At 42.9% G+C, this 23,071-nt stretch overlaps 1 protein-coding gene across 1 annotated transcript in view; it reads left to right on the top strand.

The window, feature by feature from the left end:
* LOC126473787 (orcokinin peptides type A-like) overlaps nucleotides 1–23,071 on the top strand; it is a 431,695-nt gene that overhangs the window by 334,425 nt on the left and 74,199 nt on the right. The gene's annotated exons all lie outside the window — the stretch shown is intronic.

Raw genomic sequence — 23,071 nt, 5'->3', positions numbered from 1 at the left:
TTTGGTCCCTCTTCCTTTACAAAATCCAGCTTGTTCTTCAGATAACTCTCGATCTGTATACTCCAAAAAGTAGTGTCCTGTGACTACAGTAAGTGTCATTTGGAAGCAGCACAAGTGGGTGTAACAATTCACAGGGATTTAAAGGTCACATAGGCTCAGTCGAAATTATAACACGTGCCATACTTCGGTTCATTGGCAGGATACTAGGAAAATGCGGTCTGTTTACGAAGGAGATTGGTTACAGTATATTTGTGTTTCCCATTTTAGAATATTTCTCAAGTGTGTGAGATCCATACCAAGTAGGACTTACAGGGAATGTCGAATGCATACAAAGAAGGGCAGCCCAAATGATTATAAGTTTCTTTGACTCAAGAGAGAAAGTCAAGGAATTCATGAAAAACCGGAACTGGTAATCACTTGAAGATAGACGCCAATTAGCCCGCAAAAACCTACTTGCGAAGTTTCAAGAAACAGTACTACGTGAAGAAACAGCCCTCTATGTACCGTGAAGAAGTGAGTATTACAGCGCTCACAGGGTCACTTAAGTAATAATTACTCCCGCGCTCCATATGCTCATATGAAACGAGAAGAAACCGTAATAGATGGTACAGTGCTAAGTATCCTCTTCATACACTTTACAGTGATCTGTATTGTACTTACAGAACTTGGGGAATAACATTAAAACATAGCGAGAAACGTATGTTTCAACATAAATGCACACGCTAGCCAATCCTGCATTTTGCGCTGTTTTACAGGGTGGGGCAAATGTTAGTGGCCCGCACGGGTGGATACGATTAGACGTGAATTTGTGGCAGTATTAACGGAGGAGGGAAAGACCTAAAGTTACGTCCAACAGGATGGAGAAACTGCTCGTGCAGCTGGCCGAAGCTTGGAGCACATTTGCACAGTCTTCACGCCTGACAGAGTTGTTAGCAGTGGTCAGTCAGGTGCCGACCCCAGCTGGCCACCCAGGTCATCTGATCTGTCAGACTGCGATTACTTTGTTTGCGGAGCCCTCAAAAAAATGTGTGTGTAATCTTATGGGACTTAAGTGTTAAGGTCAACAGTCCCTAAGCCTACACAATACTTAACCTAAATTATCTTAAGGACAAACACACACACTCATGCCCGAGGGAGGACTCGAGCCCCCGCCGGGACCAGCCGCACATGCGGAGCCCTCAAGTCTAAGGTGTATCACAACAACTTTCATAGCCTTCAAGAACTGCAGCAGAACATTACGGACGAGACTGCAGCAATTCCAGTAATCCAGCTTCGATGCGCCTTCAGCAACTTGCTGTCAAGGGCCCAAAAGTGCCAAGAGATGAATGGTGGTCACTTTCAACATCTGATTAGTCAGGTTAGTACTATATTTGGTCCGGTGAGTCTTGTTACACACTGTTTCCAACTTGTGGCCTAGTTTACGTCCAAAGAGTGAAACATAGAGGGTCGTATTAATGCTAAGGATTATATGACCACCCTGGATGATGGGGTTTACCCCATGGTACAACGTTAGTTCCCCAATGGTGATGCTGTGTTCAAAGAAGACAAGACCCTTGTTCACACAGCGCACATCCTCCAGGACTGGTTCTGTGAGCACGAGGATGAATTGTCCCACTTTCCCTGACCACCGCAGTCACCAGATCTCGATATTATTGAGCCTTAGTGGTCTACTTTGCGAAGGGTGCCTGATCGCTATCCACCACCATCATAGTTAGCTGCATTTGCCACTATGTTGCAGGAAGAATGTTATAACATTCCTTTGAAAACCAAACAGGCCCTGTATTTATCTATTTCGAAATGAATTTTGAATGCCATCGGTTTTAGTACACCGCACTAGGCATGGAAATGCGTTGAGCTTTCGGTGTTTTCATATTTATGTCCTCCCCCTGCTGTTGAAGTTCCCAACCTAACAACCACAGCCATAGCGAAGTTGATGGTGTTAGCTTAAAAAATAATAAACAGTTGTCTGTGTAGTGCCAGCTGTGGTGTTTACTAGGGGTTACACTTCGTAACGTTGTAGAAGATGGAGCATTACAGAGCTGGAACAAGATGAGAGTTTAACGTACAGTGCAGTAATCAATGTCTGCATTCTTGGAAGATAGCAGATCTGAAATACACATATTCTTTTCTTTTCCAGTTTTCCCACTGTCTATGGTTCACTTGCATATAGTGCTATGCTCCAGACGCACATTGTCAGTAATTTCAGAGAGAGCTTATAGTTGGAAATACAGGGGGTCCCAAAAAGAATCACCCGATTTTAAATAGAATTATTTATTAGGGAGAAGGGCTTAACACCAACAAATTGTATACTAAATTACTCAGAAAAGACAGAAGTTTATAAAAATCCATCATAAATGTTCAATATGTCCTCCATTGGCTGCACAGACGACTTCTAGACGATAGCCAAATTCATCCCAAACTGAACGTAAGGTGTCTTCTGTCACTGAAGCTACAGCAGCTGATATTCTGGTTCTTAGTTCATCAATGTCACGAGGTAAGGGAGGAACGTAAACACATTGTTTAACATATCCCCCACAGGAAGAAATCACATGGTGTTAAGTCAGGGGACCTAAGAGGCCAAGAGTGTAAAGCCTGGTTTCGCGGTCCTATACGCCCTATGCAACGTTGACGCACGTTGGCATTGAGGAAACTGCAGACGTTGCTGTGCCAGTGCGGTGGAGCTCCATCTTGCTGATAGATGAAATTGTCAGAGTCAAGTTGTGGGAATAACCAGTTCTGTAGCATTGCAAGTTATGATTGTCCTGTTACGGTTTCTTCCTCAAGAAAGTAGGGTCTATAAACCTTGCTTTGTGAAACAGCACAAAAAACATTCACTTTTGGTGAATCACGTTCGTGTTCAATTGTTTCATGAGGATTTTCGAGCCCCCATATATGCATATTCTGTCAGTGAACCTTACCGCTAATACGGAAAGTTGCCTCATCGCTGAATATAAAAGTGTCCTCTTCCATGACCTCTAGAATAGCATTGTTAAAGTCCTCTCGCTTCACTTTGTCAGTATATTGAAGAGCTTGTACCAGTTGTAATCAGTATGGTTTGAGGGATAAACGACGCCGTAACACACGCCACACTATCATGCGTGGTAACGCAAGTTCTCGGCTAGCACGACACGTAGACTTGCGGGGGCTCTGCTCAAATGCACATCGGATTTGTTCCACTGTTTGTTCAGGAACACGTGGCCGGACAGGACTTTTGCCTTTTCAGAGGCACCCTGTTTCTTCAAACTGTTTATACCACCGTTGAATGTTCTTTGGTGATGGTAGTTTAGCACGAAATCGAATATGAAACGCCCACTGGACTGCGATCACTGAATACGACTAAATTCAATAACACAATAAGCATTCTGTTGCATGGACGCCATATTGCGCGAGACTGGCTGCTAGCTCCAGGTCAGCGCTCGTAGTGACATCTAGCGATTTTTTTCTGAAACTCTAGACCATGCCGATTTCATCTAGCGCCGTTTCAGTTACCTAGTGACAATTGTCTCAATATTATTAAAAGTTAAAAACGGGTCATTCTTTTTGGGACACCCTGTAGTTTACTGATGACTCCTGGGGGAGAGAGAGGAGGAACTGTCTGCTGTCGTGATAGAAGAAGAAATGAGGGTCGATTTGGACAGACTTCAGCAGAATGCAAATAAAAATCAAGGATATGTATACGGAGTTCAGTTTGGCGTTTGGAAAGGTAAAGGCACCAGCAAGACAGTTCTGGCGCCGTTGAAAATGGAAGAAAGACTTAAGTAAAATCAAACCACTTTCACATGTCGAGCTCAGAAAAGAGTTAGACATTCTAAAATGATGCAAGATGTATTACATCGTGTTAAAAATAGATATGAGTCCTAGAGTAATATGGTTAATATACTATATATGAGCAATTACCAAGAGGTAAAAATAAATATGGAAGATCAAGTACTAACAATAAGTGCTCGAATTCGAAGGAGTATACGACAGGGATATAGTCTTTCGCCCCTACTACTCAATCCTTAAATCGAAGAAGCCATGACGGAAATAAATGAAAGGTCCACAAGTTAGATTAAAATTCAGGTTGAAAGGCTGTCAATGATAAGATTCGCTGAAGACATTGCTCCGCTCACTGAATGTGAGGAAGAACTGTCATACCTGTGAAATGGAATGTACAGTCTAATGACCACACACTACTGACTGACGAATGTAATGAGGGGTAGCAGAAATGGAGGTAGCGGTAAACTTGACATCAAAATATCGGACCAGGAAGTAGACTAAGCAAAGGAATTCTGCAACCTTGGAACCAAATATACACTATACGAGGAATCAGTAAGGACAGATGTATCACACTAGCAAAGGCAAAGAGAACATTTCTCGCCAAGAGTTCAATAGAATCAAACAATCTGAACAACAAATTTATGATAACATACCTCTGGAGTACAGAATTGTGAGGAAGTGTATCGTGAACAACGGAAAAGTCAAAATAGAAAAAAAATTAAAGTGTATGCAATTTGATGTTACAGAAATAGGCTGAAAATTAAGCAGACTGATAAGACTAGAGGAGGCTCTCCGCAGATTCAGCAAAGTAAGGAATATGTAGGCAACAATAAATAGAAAAAAGGACTCGATTACGGAATATGTCTTTAAACATTAGATAATTAACTTCCATGGCAGTAAGTGGGCCGCAGAGGGCTAAAACTGTAGGTGTGGATTGAGGTTAAAATACATACAACAAACAACTGGAGGCTGAGAGGAAATCGTGGCGGGATGCGTCAATCAGAAGAATTATTACCGCAAAGGAAAGAAGTAAGAAAGATACATATTTTTAAATAATTTGAGGACCACGAAAAAGTCGCATGAAATAGAGGTTCATCAGCGTTAACACATGCTGAGGTATTCCCATGAAGATGCGCTTCCTGGTGTGGAAGTGCTTTTACCAGCAGAGGGATCGATAAACGATTTCCTGTTAGAGCTCCCATACCAGACCCGAGATGAAATTCACGTGCCGTTAACGTTAAGCAATCTTCCCGAGGGACATGGTCTGTGAAACGTTTTCAGCCATGAGTCCTGCATGCTGTTCTTGATAAAGGAGAGCTCGCGCTAAGACACTTCGACAGAGGACGAGGGCAGGAGACAAAGTAACTTCTGAATCTTGCTCCTTTGCTTCTATGGCCTCGTCTCTTAGAAAAGAAGAATTCATCTGATACGGATTGTGTACTAAATGGAAGCAACTTGCTTTAGTTCAGCATTCGACTGCAACGAAGGATACAATGAGTTTGAAATTATCTTCAATACCAAGGCTGCAGCGCAATTAGGGCCATGTTGCGCTAGACGTTCTAGACGACTGACGTGTCGCCCATGTCATCAACAGCTGAAGAAGGTATTAGACGTTGTATCAAAATGTGTGTGTGTGTGTGTGTGTGTGTGTGTGTGTGTGTGTGTGTGTGTGTGTGTGTGTAGGTTGTGGATTGTACGTTATCATTATCATTTTAATGTTCCGGCACTTGACTTATTGTCATTCGCCTTCTTGCTTCCCAATACTATATTGTTAACTCTGAATTTCAATCATTTAATTTCTTTTATTTGTTCTTTGTTCATCTTGCGGCAGGGATCACATTCTGGAGACAGCAGGTCATCAACGTCCTAACTAAAGTAATTTTAAACAAATACGGATAAAATGTTAAAAAATTACGTTTCAAAATGTAAAATATGAAATAAAAATCTCATAGAGTCTGGACCACTCTCACTCACTCTCAATTATACCTTCACAGAAAATCGCAAATGTTTCAGTTGGATCTGTCTATTTGTAAAATCAATTGTTAAAATTCACTGATCATAACAATAACATAACTAAAACAATGTAACAGGTGTAACAGGGAATTGTGACTGGCTGATCACTGGCAAAAAAATAGGATGAACCAGTCACTCCGAAAGTAAATTACAATATGCTTACCCTATGTATTCCGTTAGACACTACACAGACTCTTACAACACGAACCGCATTCCTTCCATCGTCACGTAAAATAGAGGGCAGATCAGATGGTAAGCCCATTGCTGCCCTAGTATATGTTAAAACGGGGTACACTTAGATCTGCACAGCAAAAGCATTACACGCTGGTGTGTTCACTTCGCCAGGGGAATAAGGATCCCTGCATTTGTGATCAGTACCTATCGGAACACACATTAAATATACTTCCATCAGCATGAGTGCCTATAGCTTGTTTCACTGACTGCAGTTTGTTGTTTCTCAACCCTAGCCACTCCTAATAGTTCTTGTGTGAGTGGATGCATGGGTGTGTGTTCGTGGGTGTTCAGAATGGTTCAAATGGCTGTAAGCACTAGGGGACTTAACTTCTGAGGTCATCAGTCCCTTAGAACTTAGAACTACTTAAACCTAACTAACCTAAGGACATCACACACAAACCATGCCCGAGGCAGGTTCGAGCCTGCGACAGTAGCGGTCGCGCAGTTCCAGACTGTAGCGCCTAGAACCGCTCGGTCACCCCGGCCGGCTTGGTGGGTGTGTTTTCAGGTATAGATCTGGTACGCATGGGAGCAATTTCAAACAGTTTTTCTTCATACATGACCCACATGGTGGAAAGGTATTCCGTTGTGTAAGATACCCCCCGATTCATTGGGGGTGTTGGGGGCGGGAGTGAGGAAGAGACGATAAAAAATAGTCTAAAATGAATGTCATTAGCGTTAAATTTACAGTTTTCGGTACTAAGCAAGATAGCTCAGTGGTTAGCACACTGGACTCGCATTCGGGAGGACAACCGTTCAAATCTTCGTCCGGTCATCCTGAGTTAGAGTTTTTCCGTGACTTCCCTAAATTTCTTAAGGCAGGGTGCTGAGACGGTGCCTCTGAAAGGGCACTGCCGATTTCCTCCCCCATCCTTTCTTAATCCGAGCTGTGTTCTATCTATAATGACCTCGTTGTTGACCGGACGTTAAACACTAATTTCCTTCCTTCCTTATAGTTTTCAGGGTTGTAGGACTGATTGGTGACATACTCCATGCCACTTAGTCCCTAAGTAATGCGGACAGGGAAAAGCGCCATGTAACATAGTAAGCCTAGAACGAGTGTAGCTGCGACACGCAAGAAGAAATTTCAAATGTCGGAAAGATTCCTTTAAAGGGAGCGGCCAATTTCCCTTAATTTAGTTTTTATTTTTTCAATCTTGTATAAACGTAAAGCACCTGCACACCGCAAGCTCGCAAGCTACCACATTGCTGGCAATTTGGCGGAGGATACATTGCGTATCAGTTTCCTTTTCTCTCCTGCCTGTTATGTTCTTCTACGGTACGCGAGAAGAAACTTCACGAACCCCTCCAAGATGAGCACGATTTTCTCTCATTTTGGCGTCATGGTCATTACAGGAGACGTATGTTAGAGGAAGTCATAAGGTTCTTGACTCACTTTGGTTGGTGGATCACGGAATTTCGTAATACAATATGTGATCAAAAGTATCCGTACACCTCCATGAAATATGGAGTTGACCACTCGATATAACGAGAGCCACACTCGCCAGTACAAGAGGAGGTGAGTCTATTTTGTTGTCAGTACAGAAGCAGTAACAGAAGAATGTGGTGCGAAAGCTCAGTGACTCGAATTGGACTACTCAATGGACGTCACCTGAATATCAGATGCGTCAGGGACATTTTAGCCCTTCTATAGCTGTGAAGTGAAAAACAGGAGCAGCAACCATAACTAGAAAAGAAAACGGGCAGACCCAGGCACTGACGGACAGGGACCGCAAAGCATTGTACAGAGTGGCTGTGAAAAATCGAATGAAATCATCAGAAGGAGTCACTCGTGAGTTACAAAGTGTTACCAGCAGTCCACCTATTACAATGATTGTGCGTAAGGCGTTTGGGGCACAATGGTAGATCAGCTCTTCAAAATCCACACATTTCTGTAGTCAATGCTATGCGACACTTGAGGTGGTGTAAAGAACATTTAATGACTGGAAACGAGTGCTTTTGAATGATAAATCACGCCGTATCGCGTGCCAGTCTAATAGAAGGGTTGGAGTCTGGCTAATGCCTAGAAGACGTTACCTACCATCGTGTGTAACGCCACACTGAAGTATAGAGGAGGCTGTTTCGCGGTATGGGGATGCTCTTCATGATTAGGGTGTGGACCCCTTACTGTGCTTATGAAGACGCTAAATGTGGAAGAATATGAACACATTTTACAGAACTGTGTATTGCATGCAGTGGAGCAACTGTTCGGTGTAGATGTATGTTTGTATCAGCATGAAAATGCACCGTGTCTTAAAGCAGCATGCGTGAAGGAATGGACTGTGGACAATAACATTCCTGAAATAGACTGGCCTGACCAGAACCCCGACCTGAACCCAACTTGACGTCTTTAGGATGAGTCAGAACGTCGACTTCTCTTCAGACCCTAACGTCCAATATCACTGAGTTTTCTGGTTTCGGTTCTTGAGGAAATATGTTTCCCTTCCTCCATATTTAGGCGCCTCACTGAACCCCAGCAGAGTATAAGTCAAAACATTAATTTTAAGAGTTTATGTGAAGATAATTTTCAGTGGAACAGATCGAACTGCCTAATAGAAAGTTCTTTAACTCAGGCCATAAAATTATCTGCAGGGCATTTAATGTGGTCTGGCGAGCTGTTGAATACGTGTATCTGACTCCTCTCTTGACTAATGTTAGGCCCTTGAACTCTTGTAAGAGGTTCGTGTCGGTCCTGTTATTGTTTCATATCTTGCACATCGTTTTCATAAGAGTGAAATATCGGGAACGACATAGAACATTATGGAATATGCAAATCGTAATGCAGCTGTCCAAATATCAACTTTCTGAAGAGGACTCGGCTGTATATTTGAAGACCTCAGTCGTAAACAATGGTAAGAGACAAATTGGTCCTTTTGAGAAACTGCGCAGTAAAGCTCCAATAATATCTCATAAAAAATATTGAAACGTGGCACTTAGGGAAAGGCAGGAAAAGGTGTGGACGGGGCCTAATCAGTTACCATTGATTGCACAGTAAGCACGTACACTTTATTTAAGGAAATAATTTTTTGAAAAGAATCATTTTAAAAAATATTGACTGTAACACAAGCTACACTGACGGCTGAAGGTCTTATTAAGAAAGAATTCAAAGTATTTGTCGGCTGAAGGCCACAAGCAATAGGAATAATTTAAACAAAATATTTTTAAGCAATTGACAAAATCAATCCAAATAAGGAAGGGAGTGATCCACAGACAGTGTTCCAAGGATCTATCTGAGAAAAGTCCGTACAGCTGCGTAAGCGTTGAGACAGACAGCCAAGAGTTATGCTCAGTTAACGGGATGGCAACTCAAACTAGGGACAGCTTAAACGCCGACTAACACACTCGCACAATCCACCTAAGATGCGATAACCAATAACACGATAGAATAACAATTAGCATCGTCAAATGACAAGCATTAAATTACCCAAGTTGGCTCCACCAAATCCTAGTACACAGACAGGGTTAAGACCAAACTGCCTATTCAAAATCTGATTATATGCACAGTGAACAGCAAAAGACAATTCCACAAAAAACTCAAACTATGCTAAAACAGTCACTATACAGCAACAAGACGAATTGTACGTAGACATGAACGCTAAGAACACAGAAACGGTCGAAAGACCAGATACACGTCGTCCACTGAGATGACCGACCGAACGACCAACCATCGGTCGTTGCCAATCAAGTCAGGCAAGGGAAACGTCGGAGTACAGAATCGCCAACTGACAGCTAGATGGCATGAGGTCACTTCGACGGACACATACACATACACACACACACACACACACACACACACACACACACACACACACACACACAAGTAAAAGTTGCACTAGTCGAATATAAAGGTCCATTCAACTTAAACTGGCTGAATCCGGACCTCGACGTGGTCGTGCACTCTCGCGACCACATCCTTCGATCGGGCAGTGCATATATCGCCAGATCTCTCGGCGAGGACTGGCGCAGTTGGACCTCACTGCTGCTCCATCCTAACTGAACTCCGACACACGACGACCCGGAAATACTAGAAGCCGCTCCAGAGATAGTAACACAGTACTCGCTATCGATAAACGCCGCTGCCGCCACTCACGGACGGACAAAGCGAGCAAACGTAGTGGCGCCAATGAAATCGCTAAGAAAACGAGAGGTCACAATGCGAATACACGACGCCAAGCTGTCAACGGCACAAACGCGAGCCGGAGCACAGCTCAAATATATTTCAATTACATCCATTGTGATTCTTTTATTCACGTGACTCACTATTTTCGTATGTTTTTAGAGTAACGACATGTTTTTAAAATCATAAATTCCGTCCACAACTTTATTCTTAATAATACGTCAATAGGCACTTAACATTTTTTACTTGCGAAATGAGTGCACTTAACATGGCTTAGCACAGAGTTATCACTGTTTACTTGTTGGGCGTGTTAGCGAAACATTACTGTGAAACCTATCAAAATACATATTTATGTAATTTGAATTGTTTTCACTTATGATACTAAGACCTGAAATATCAATTTTTGCAATAATAAAGTGAAACTACCTTAAATTAATCTGTTGTTGTTGTGGTCTTCAGTCCTGAGACTGGTTTGATGCAGCTCTCCATGCTACTCTATCCTGTGCAAGCTTTTTCATCTCCCAGTACCTACTGCAACCTACATCCTTCTGAGTCTGCTTAGTGTATTCATCTCTTGGTCTCCCTCTACGATTCTTACCCTCCACGTTGCCTTACAATACTAAACTGGTGATCCCTTGATGCCTCAGAATATGTCCTACCAACCGATCCCTTCTTCTGGTCAAGTTGTGCCACAAACTTCTCTTCTCCCCAATCCTATTCAATACTTCCTCATTAGTTATGTGATCTACCCATCTAATCTTCAGCATTCTTCTGTAGCACCACATTTCGAAAGCTTCTATTCTCTTCTTGTCCAAACTATTTATCGTCCATGTTTCACTTCCATACATGGCTACACTCCATACGAATACTTTCAGAAATGACTTCCTGACACTTAAATCAATACTGGATGTTAACGAATTTCTCTTCTTCAGAAACGCTTTCCTTGCCATTGCCAGTCTACATTTTATATCCTCTCTACTTCGACCATCATCAGTTATTTTGCTCCCCAAATAGCAAAATTCCTTTACTACTTTAAGTGCCTCATTTCCTAATCTAATTCCCTCAGCATCACCCGACTTAATTAGACTACATTCCATTATCCTTGTTTTGCTTTTGTTGATGTTCATCTTATATCCTCCTTTCAAGACACTGTCCATTCCATTCAACTGCTCTTCCAAGTCCTTTGCTGTCTCTGACAGAATTACAATGTCATCGGCGAACCTCAAAGTTTTTATTTCTTCTCCATGAATTTTAATACCTACTCCGAATTTTTCTTTTGTTTCCTTTACTGCTTGCTCAATATACAGATTGAACAACATCGGGGAGAGGCTACAACCCTGTCTTACTCCCTTCCCAACCACTGCTTCCCTTTCATGTCCCTCGACTCTTATAACTGCCATCTGGTTTCTGTACAAATTGTAAATAGCCTTTCGCTCCCTGTAATTTACCCCTGCCACCTTTAGAATTTGAAAGAGAGTATTCCAGTCAACATTGTCGAAAGCTTTCTCTAAGTCTCTAAGTTTAATCTATGATTCAGTATAATGGACAAGTAATTTTACAAGTATTATCGCCTTACCACAGCTGCTCAATAATGTTAAGGATGGACCTTAAAATTCCTGTCATCACACTGTTACATAAATCCACGTAATCTATGGTAAGGGAAGCAACTTAACATTGTTTATTTGGTTAAATAATTATTCACATTTACCTAACTAGCAACACCTTTTGAAGAGTGGTTGCGCTCAGGATCACATTCAAGACCTTGGCCTGAGTCACAGCTCCCCACATCATACTTGAATTTATACAGATCGTCCCTGAAGAGCATCTTCTTGGCACGAACACAGCACATGTTACTAATACTGCCAGCCATGTTTTTGGCACTTACCATTGTTTACTTGCGCACGTCCTCGCAAAGGTGCCATTAGTGAGAACTTTAAATTAGACATAGAGATGTGATTTCTCAGTTTGTCGTGGACCTATCCACTAATACGAATAAAGCACATGATGTATCATGTTACCATACAATAACTCTGCTTCTTATCGACAGTTCTTCCCCATTGTTTACAGCTGAGGTCTTCATTTTGAAACATCACGTTTAGCTTTAATACCACGCCTCCGTATTCTGAAAATGTTATCACGGTAATTTGAGTTTCCCCAAAAAATGATTTTGTATGGTTCAAATGGCTCTGAGCACTAAGCGACTTAACTTCTGAGGTCATCAGTCGCCTAGAACTTAGAACTAATTAAACCTAACTAACCTAAGGACATCACACACATCCATGCCCAAGGCAGGATTCGAACCTGCGACCGCAGCGGTCGCTCGGTTCCAGACTGTAGCGCCTAGAACGGCACGGCCACTCCGGCCGGCAATGATTTTGTAAATCCTATTTGGAGAAAATATGCAGAATAAACAAATTTCTTCATTTTTAATTTACCAATAGCAATAACCATGTGTCCCTCAAACATAACTAAAATAAGGAGCTTCATTAATTCTAGGCTGTTGGTGAACCCCATCAACTTAATGCTTTGTGCTTCTGAGCCATCTCAAATTTTTAATGACAACCCATTTGCCTTGAACCATTTCTTAATGTTTTCAAATACTGAGCAAGTTTTTTTCCAGTGAGATGACTGAAACTTCTTTTCAGTCATATACTTGTATCATCTGCAAAAAGATAAAAACTTGTTTTCTCTAAAAATGGATCATGCATGTATGTCAGAAACAACAGCGAAACCAAAATAGTACCCTGCTGCGCACAATGTCTAATTTCCAAAAATTCTGCGTACTGATTGCTATACAATCCACACGAAAGTGATACACTTTGCTTTCTGTGGATCTTTAGGTTTTGGCGGCGCAAAGACTGTTCCATGAAGTTTCGGATGTGCAGCCGCAAGAATTCTCCTTGTTCTTCTAACATTTCGGCTGTATAACGTTCAGCCATCTTCAGAGTGAGCTGCAAGACTGCCGCTCCAGTGCTCGCTTCGTCCCTATATACTCGTGTACCGCGCAACTGCGTATGCGGTCGCAGATGCAAATGCGCCAAAGACGTTGGTCGGCGGCAGAGACGTGCACAATGCGCGAGTTACATCTATGACTCCGCAGTCGATCTGTCTTGGCATGTCGATATATCATTGTGAGCTGCACTGTGACGACGTCTTTGTGAGTTTATTACACCAAGTGCCAGATTCCATGATTTATCAAGGTTGAAACCACTATTTCTATTAATTAAATTCGTCGTCAAGCGAATCTCAATTAACTCCTTCACTATCGAGCCCCAAAAAGATGATGTAGTTGCCAAAATTTCGACGTTGTCATACAACATACTGTGACCAGTGTCAATACAGTGCTCTGCCACTGCCGACTTGTTTGGTTGTAAAAGTCGTGTGTACCTCCGGTGTTCTGTACATATTTCTTGGACAGTACGAGTTGTTTGTCCAATGTAAGAAAGGCCACATTCACATGGAATTTTGTAAACTCCAGATTTTCGGAGCAGCAAATCATCTTTGACGGAGCCCACGAGTGCAACTATCTTGGGTGGAGGACGAAAAATCACTTTTACTTTGTGTCTGCTGAGAATCCGTACTATTTTTTATGAGAGGCTACCCACATATGGCAGGAAGACCATCGATTTAAAGGTTTCTTCGTCTTCTTTGTGGCCTCTTTCGGTTTCATTTTCAGTGCCTTCGGTATTTGCTGTGGGCAGTACCCATTGTCTTCAAACACTCTTTGTAAATGGGAAAGTTCATCTTGCAGACTGCTTTCGTCAGAAATAATATGCGCTCTATGGGTCAAAGTTCGGAGAACACTCATCGTCTGGGCAGGATGGTGGCATCTATTTGCACTTAAATACAAACCCGTGTGCATCGGCTTCCGATAAACTTCATGTCCCAAAGTGCCATCCTCTCTGCGCCGAACCAGAACATCCAAGAATGGAAGGCATCCCTCCTTTTCAATTTCCATTGCGAACTTTATTTGATAGTGGAGGGAGTTCAGATGTCTTAAGAAGTCTTGCTTTCCATTCTGCAGATAAGGCGCGAACCATGAATCTCATCACGTGACGAAACCATCTAAAGGCGGATTTATTGTTTCGAGTCTTTGCAGTATAACTGCGCTGCGCCTACAGCAGAAACCAGTTTACGTTGGTATTTGTGACAATACCGAAACAGGATTCTGTCTTAATAAGTTTCTGAAACTCTGCAGTACGCCAGTAATTCTCTATGCACCGCATAAATTATGTTCACACGAGGCAGTCGGTGTGAAGTCGCTGATACGCGTATCTGCGAGGAGTCGCTAGGAGCTGTCCCAGTGTGATATTACTAGGGAAGACGAACACGCCAAGACGTTCCCGCTGCTTCCCAAAGACGGTAGCCGACGCAGCAGATAATGCGCATTGTACGCGACAGCCATTGTTCCACACCTTCCACATCTCCAGTCTGTCTCTCTGCGTCTACAGTAGTTTCCTGCGCGCTGCGCGAGACAAACAGTGTATACTAACAACTGTATCACAGAACTACAGCACCTCCCTGATCGCCTATTTTGTCCCTTCAAAGAACCCGAGGTACAGCCGCATACACTGCACGAAGATCAGTTTCGTTTCAGGACCAGAGAAACTACCACCCAATCAATTTTGCCACTGCGCTGAGTAATGTAAATCAGATTATACAAAAATAAAGACGCATCCTTAACGGCGAACAACGTGAGACGGCGGCAAGGAACTGGACACGCATTCCGGAGAATGTCGGTCTCATAACCCCGCGCAGCCACTCAAATTTAGACTTTCCACGATTTCCCTGAATCTTTTGTCGGGACGCCTCCTTTGAAAAAGCACGGTAGATTTTCTTTACCTTTCTCGCCCACTGCGAGCTGGAACACCTACGGTACCAAAAATATTTTGTATCATTGTTGTTGTTGTGGTCTTCAGTCCTGAGACTGGTTTGATGCAGCTCTCCATGCTACTCTATCCTGTGCAAGCTCCTTCATCTCCCAGTACCTACTGCAACCTACATCCTTCTGAGTCTGCTTAGTGTATTCATCTCTTGGTCTCCCTCTACGATTCTTACCCTCCACGTTGCCTTACAATACTAAACTGGTGATCCCTTGATGCCTCAGAATATGTCCTACCAACCGATCCCTTCTTCTAGTCAAGTTGTGCCACAAACTTCTCTTCTCCCCAATCCTATTCAGTACTTCCTCATTAGTTATGTGATCTACCCATCTAATCTTCAGCATTCTTCAATAGCACCACATTTCGAAAGCTTCTATTCTCTTCTTGTCCATACTATATATCGTCCATGTTTCACTTCCATACATGGCTACACTCCATACAAATACTTTCAGAAACGATTTCCTGACACTTAAATCTATACTCGATGTTAACAAATTTATCTTCCTCAGAAATGATTTCCTTGCCATTGCCAGTCTACATTTTATATCCTCTCTACTTCGACCATCATCAGTTATTTTGCTCCCCAAACAGCAATACTCCTTTACTACTTTAAGTGCCTCATTTCCTAATCTAATTCCCTCAGCATTACCCGACTTAATTCGACTACATTCCATTATCCTCGTTTTGCTTTTGTTGATGTTCATCTTATATCCTCCTTTCAAGACCCTGTCCATTCCGTTCAACTGCTCTTCCATCATATAATAACAAATTAAGAACTTTATGACCCTACAGATTGTAATGAGAGAGTTTGTGAGTATCAAAATACGCGGTGTAAATGGCTGTATCTTTTGACTGCGTAGACTTCATAGTCTACATTTATTACATCGCCAATGGACCATAGACCTTACAGCGGGAGCGCACCTATTTGCCCCCACCGATTTGACTCGTATCGACGGGGTGCGTTCACAGCTCTCAACCGTTTTTGAGAAAATCTAGTTTGAAAGCTTTAGGCATGCATGTATACCAATGTGTGGTCGCTGCTAGCTACGTAGTTCGTAGTGGAGCGAGTAAGCATTTGGTGCATAAAATGAAACACTGTGGATCGCATCTCGTTCCAGTTTTTTTTTTGTTTGTTTTCCGCAACCCAAGATAACTCTAAGAACAGCTTTATTATGACAGTGGAAATGGTCAGTATCTAAGGAATCATTTATTGTTAACATAATCTTCATCCTGAAACTTAGGGTTTTTCTCTAACATTTTGTAAGTGGCTTACCATCATACCGGTATTCCTGCAGGAACGTTTCAACCCACCAAGATCCCATTTTCCCGGTATAGGCACAAGTATGGTACGACTCGCCGTATGAACCCACTTTCCCGGTAATTCTGCAGTTAGTTTTTACCCACCACAAACAGCCACATATGCACAAACAACTTTTGATTGGTGGAGGAAGAAAGGGAACAACATTTACAAATACGAAGAATACAAACAACCGCATATGCACAAACAACTTTTGGTTGGTGGAGGAAGAAAGGGAACAACGTTTACAAATACGGAGAATACTTCACTCGTGTGTCAGGTATGTCGACAGCAAGAGAACGTGAGCCTGATTGTGAAATCGAATCACTTTACAGTGAAGTTTCAAAAGTACGATTAAAAACGGCGCTGGTGTGTAATTAACATCTCCTTCTCCAAAACAGTCTCATCGCTTAGAAACGTTCTGCAGTAATAACACGAGAATACACGGAAATTGCAGAAGAAATATTTCGCAGAATTTTCGAAATGCTAGCGGAGAAACAAGTCGTGATACAAGACGAACTAATTGCCCACCAAGGCATTGATGAAGGCGTGTTTGAAGAAACTGAAGAAGTCGCTTCATCATCAGATGTAGGGTAGTCAATCCAGAGAGAGAGGATCCAGGAAGGAGTTTGGTCACTCTTCGTAGAAGGAGAGCTCCCCGCCTCAAAAGTCACATTATCTGGAAAATTACTTGCGAGAGACGGTAACATCTTCAAAGTCCGGCAAACCAACAACTGTACTATACAAGAAATCTCTAATTGACGTCTTGAAGCCATACGTGAGAGAAGAACAATTTCTTTTGCTCCTCGATTCGTGCGAAGCGCAAACGAACCCGGTTTTGTACGACGAAAGTGTTCAAAATACAGAGGGTCTAACAATGTGCATTAGTAAAGTAATTCCTCAAAAATGAACTCCGCTGGTGCAACCCTGGGACGTTTATTTTTACAGGCAGATGAAAAACTTTATAAAGCGAGCACGAAATTGGTAGTACATCATCGAGCGCAATAGAGAGATACCTCCAAGAGAAGACTGCATAAAAAGTCAACCAGTCGTACATCATCAGTAGTCTGCACCAATATTCGGTGATATGATCAGATATGCATGGTATGCCGCGAAACTGTGTAATGACCGAGAACCGTTTATGAACGTAAACCAAGTTCTTTTTTTTTTTTTCGGTAGAAACATTGAAGAAACCATGCTCATACAAAAACTCTGCGTCCATTTCGTGTACCGTATATCACAATAATTATTGTGTAACATGTTTCTGCTATCAGTACTATCCTGATTCGTGGAGTGCTCCAAACGTGTCATAAGTGTAGGTACAATAATGTCACTAAAAACACGATACTGATTTGATTCAAAATGGTCGTGTATCCTTATCATTTTCAATGGCCTTACAAAAATACTGCTATTTTCAGAATGAGATTTTCACTCTGCAGCGGAGTGTGCGCTGATATGAAACTTCCTGGCAGATTAAAACTGTGTGCCCGACCGAGAATCTGCCAGGAAGTTTCATATCAGCGCACACTCCGCTGCAGAGTGAAAATCTCATTCTGGAAACATCCTCCAGGCTGTGGCTAAGCCATGTCTCCGCAACATCCTTTCTTTCAGGAGTGCTAGTTCTGCAAGGTTCGCAGGAGAGCTTCTCTAAAGTTTGGAAGGTAGGAGACGAGGTACTGGCAGAAGTAAAACTGTGAGTACCGGCCGTCAGTCGTGCTTCGGTAGCTCAGTTGGTAGAGCACTTGCCCGCGAAAGGCAAAGGTCCCGAGTTCGAGTCTCGGTGGGGCACACAATTTTAATCTGCCAGGAAGTTTCATACTGCTATTTTGTTTTTCTATTTTGCAGGATAAATATTATGCAAATAATAAGTGAATTATTAAATACTGGTGGCTTAGACAGTTGTAATAAATCTGTTATTAGAGTTACGTGGGAATAGAAAAAAGCACCAGCAGCCAGATTCGATCCAAAGACGTTACACTCACAAAATTAAGCACTTAATCACTTGGTTGCGGACTCCTGGCCAGTTAGTAACCAAACAGTAACATATGTAAGCATGCTTAAAACTTTCAAAGTCGATTTTTTCCAAAACGGTTGAGAATTGCACCTTCCACTTCACATAAGTTAAAGTATAGCCACGCTCGATACACCCTGCCAACATGAATCAAATTGGTGAGGGCAAGTACGTACGGTGCCCTAGTCAGTACACTAAGTGATCAAAAGTATCCGGAGACCCCTAAAAACATACGTTTTTCATATTATGTGCATTGTGCTGCCGCCTACTTCCATATACTCCATTTCAACGGCCTCAGTAGTCATTAGACATCGTGAGAGAGCAGAATAGGGCGCTCCGCGAAACGCACGGGCTTCGAACGTGGTCAAGTGATTGGGTATCACTTGAGTCATCCGTCTGTGCCCGACATTTCCACACTCTTGATCATCCCTAGGTCCACCGTTTCCGACGTGATAGTGAAGTGGAAACGTGAAGGGACACGTACAGCACGAAAGCGTACAGGCCGACCTCGTCTGTTGGCTGAAAGAGACCGACGACAGTGATTTTGCTGCTTCATGAAAATAGGAGTTGGTACATATAAAATTTAACAACTCTCTTAAGTAATATTTGATTATATTTAGGCTAAATATTACGTGGAACTTCCACGTTTTCGTGCTCGTCACAAAATGGCTTGCTACACTGCGAAGAAATAAAGGGAAGAGAGAGCGATCCTTTTGCAAAGGTAACAGAGACTGCAATTACATTCCCAGATCATATTAACTGATTACAGGGTCTCTGTGATTTTTCTGCGATAATATTTGTTTCGTTACGACGCCAGTTCTGGTATACACTCCTGGAAATTGAAATAAGAACACCGTGAATTCATTGTCCCAGGAACGGGAAACCTTATTGACACATTCCTGGGGTCAGATACATCACATGATCACACTGATAGAACCACAGGCACATAGACACAGGCAACAGAGCATGCACAATGTCGGCACTAGTACAGTATATATCCACCTTTCGCAGCAATGCAGGCTGCTATTCTCCCATGGAGACGATCGTAGAGATCCTGGATGTAGTCCTGTGGAACGGCCTGCCATGCCATTTCCACCTGGCGCCTCAGTTGGACCAGCGTTCGTGCTGGACGTGCAGACCGCGTGAGACGACGCTTCATCCAGTCCCAAACGTGCTCAATGGGCGACAGATCCGGAGATCTTGCTGGCCAGGGTAGTTGACTTAAACCTTCTAGAGCACGTTGGGTGGCACGGGATACATGCAGACGTGCATTGTCCTGTTGGAACAGCAAGTTCCCTTGCCGGTCTAGGAATGGTAGAACGATGGGTTCGATGACGGTTTGGATGTACCGTGCACTATTCAGTGTCCCCTCGACGATCACCAGTGGTGTACGGCCAGTGTAGGAGATCGCTCCCCACACCATGATGCCAGGTGTTGGCCCTGTGTGCCTCGGTCGTATGCAGTCCTGATTGTGGCGCTCACCTGCACGGCGCCAAACACGCATACGACCATCATTGGCACCAAGGCAGAAGCGACTCTCATCGCTGAAGACGACACGTCTCCATTCGTCCCTCCATTCACGCCTGTCGCGACACCACTGGAGGCGGGCTGCACGATGTTGGGGCGTGAGCGGAAGACGGCCTAACGGTGTGCGGGACCGTAGCCCAGCTTCATGGAGACTGTTGCGAATGGTCCTCGCCGATACCCCAGGGGCAACAGTGTCCCTAATTTGCTGGGAAGTGGCGGTGCGGTCCCCTACGGCACTGCGTAGGATCCTACGGTCTTGGCGTGCATCCGTGCGTCGCTACGGTCCGGTCCCAGGTCGACGGGCACGTGCACCTTCCGCCGACCACTGGCGACAACATCGATGTACTGTGGAGACCTCACGCCCCACGTGTTGAGTAATTCGGCGGTACGTCCACCCGGCCTCCCGCATGCCCACTATACGCCCTCGCTCAAAGTCCGTCAACTGCACATACGGTTCACGTCCACGCTGTCGCGGCATGCTACCAGTGTTAAAGACTGCGATGGAGCTCCGTATGCCACGGCAAACTGGCTGACACTGACGGCGGCGGTGCACAAATGCTGCGCAGCTAGCGCCATTCGACGGCCAACACCGCGGTTCCTGGTGTGTCCGCTGTGCCGTGCGTGTGATCATTGCTTGTACAGCCCTCTCGCAGTGTCCGGAGCAAGTATGGTGGGTCTGACACACCGGTGTCAATGTGTTCTTTTTTCCATTTCCAGGAGTGTATTTGCGAAGTTATTCAACATCATTTTTATCACGTTCTGTGGCGTATCGCAACAATACCTATACCAGAAGTATTACCTTTTTTAGACATTACTGTATACCAGTGATCTTCGAAGCTAGATCTACTTTGTCTTGAGGTATTTGGTTATCTTACAAACACCGCTGTGCTTAAAAACTCGAACACAAATATGCAAACTCATAAAATAATACTACGTGAGAAGGAGCCCAAAGGTGTGTTCATACGCCCTTGCCGTAAAACAAACTGTAAAAAGTGTTACTGTACTCCTTAAGTAGCATATATATATATATATATATATATATATATATATATATATATATATATATGTTACAAACTGTAAAAAGAGTTAATGTAATCCTTAAGTAGCGTATATATATAAGTTCTTTTTCTCGTCTCCCGAGATTTAAGCCGTTGTTTCAAAGAGCATAAAACCCGAGCCATTAACCGTTTTAAAAGTACTTTCAGCTTTTCCTGTTGTGTAAAAGCATGGAGACAATAAGTGCTCAGTCTGCTACAGAGGCTGTTTTTATGTCACTAAAATTATTATTTTTGTTTTGTTCCTTATATTGCATATAACGTTAATCACCTGTCCACGTCATCTGCCGACTAGTTTCTTTTGCATGGCTTTCCAAAAATAGCAGCCGGCCGGTGTGGCCGTGGGGTTCTAGGCACTTCGGTCTGGAACCGCGTGACCGCTACGGTCGCAGGTTCGAATCCTGTCTCGGGCATGGATGTGTGTGATGTCCTTAGGTTAGTTAGGTTTAAGTAGTTCTAAGTTCTAGGGGACTGATGACCACAGATGTTAAGTCCCATAGTGCTCAGAGCCATTTGAACCATTTTTTTTCCAAAAATAGCAGGTTTGTGTGTTTCATTTGGATGAATAAAATCAAATACCATGCCACGTTCATTTCTCTTTTTAACACATTAACGTCATCGGAAATTCGTCCAAAACGTTGGAAGGTGTATGACGAGCTTGCTCCCTAGTTTTCAACAATTAATAAATGAGGAACTGATATCGTTCGTGTTCGCACCCCTTTTGACAGTGATATATTGAAAGGACAGTTGGATGAATAGTTATATAAGTATATAAGAAGGGAGAGTACAGGACATTTTATGTGAGGATTAATTATAAGCAAACGTTGTGTATATTGGATGCTGAATTGTTAACTTCTGACAATTGTGAGAACGAGTTCCAAGCAATTGTTAGCCTGTTTCAGAAAATTCAATGCATTTCTGAGTAAATTTAATGCTGTGTACGAGACATGGGTCAACCAAATACCTACAGAAACCAAATTGAGAGGAAATCAGTGACCCTGGACCAAAACAAAGGCGAAGTCGTTTACCTCTGCCGGAAAGATTGTATCATAGTTTTCTGAAATACAAATAGAACATTTATTATAGTTTATCTTGCAAATGGCAAAGAAAAAAAGTAACAGGCGTGTTACAAGCAAGTATTTTCAATTCTGAATTTAAAAAAAAAGTTACCTGGACAACTCCCACGTAGGTGCTTTGTTATTGGAAAAACTAAGGGATTTACGCTTGGAATTGTTAACATCCACTCTAATCGTCATGCTTCGTTTCTCTGCTCCCAAATACTCTCACCTCTGTACAAATTTGTGATTGCAAAACGTTTCTTTAGACCAATGAAGACCGAGCGGAGTGGAGCACTGATTAGCATATTGGACTCTCATACGGAAGGAGGAAGGTTCAAGCCGACGTCCGGCTATTCTGATTTAGGTTTTCCGCTATTTCCCGAAAACGCTTCAGGCAACTGCCGAGATGGTTCCTTTGAAAGGGCACGGCCGACTTCCTTCACCGTCTTTCCCGAGTCCGAGTTTGTGCTCCATCTCTAATGACGTCGCTATCGACGGGATTCTTAAACACTAATCTCCTCCTCCTCCTCCTCCTCCTCCTCCTCCTCCAATGAAGACGTTACGGCAGCTATACAGAGGCATGATATAGTCAAACAGTACATATAAATGGAATGGTACAAGAGGCCAGAATCAGAAAAGGAGTAACACAGGACTGTCATCTCTGATATGTAGCCTTTCTATTCAGGAGGCATTGAGAAAAGTAGAAGAGTATATCGACGGGGGAATTTGCCACAATCAGCTAATCAACATGAAACTATTTTCTGATAATATAGCACTGATTGCCGAAAGTGAATAAGAACTGAATTGGTTGTGTAATGAATTGGACGTATGTTAGCTGGTGGCTACAGAAAGGAAATACACAGAAAGAAAACTACGATAACTCTATCACAAATTCTTGAAGAGATGTATGAATTTTGCTATTTCAGAAGTAGAATATGAGAAAAAGGAAAGTGCAAGAAATACACCACTGGCGATTAAAATTGCTACACCACGACGATGACGTGCTACAGACGCGAAATTCAACCGACAGGAACAAGATGCTGTGATATGCAAACAGAGCATTCACACAAGGTTGGCGCCGGTGGCGACACCTACAACGTGCTGACATGAGGAACGT

This window comes from Schistocerca serialis, chromosome 4, assembly GCF_023864345.2.
Source record: "Schistocerca serialis cubense isolate TAMUIC-IGC-003099 chromosome 4, iqSchSeri2.2, whole genome shotgun sequence".
Taxonomy (NCBI): domain Eukaryota; kingdom Metazoa; phylum Arthropoda; class Insecta; order Orthoptera; family Acrididae; genus Schistocerca; species Schistocerca serialis.
The sequence above is the reverse complement of the archived record's forward strand: the minus strand, read 5'-3'. Positions and strand labels throughout refer to the sequence as shown.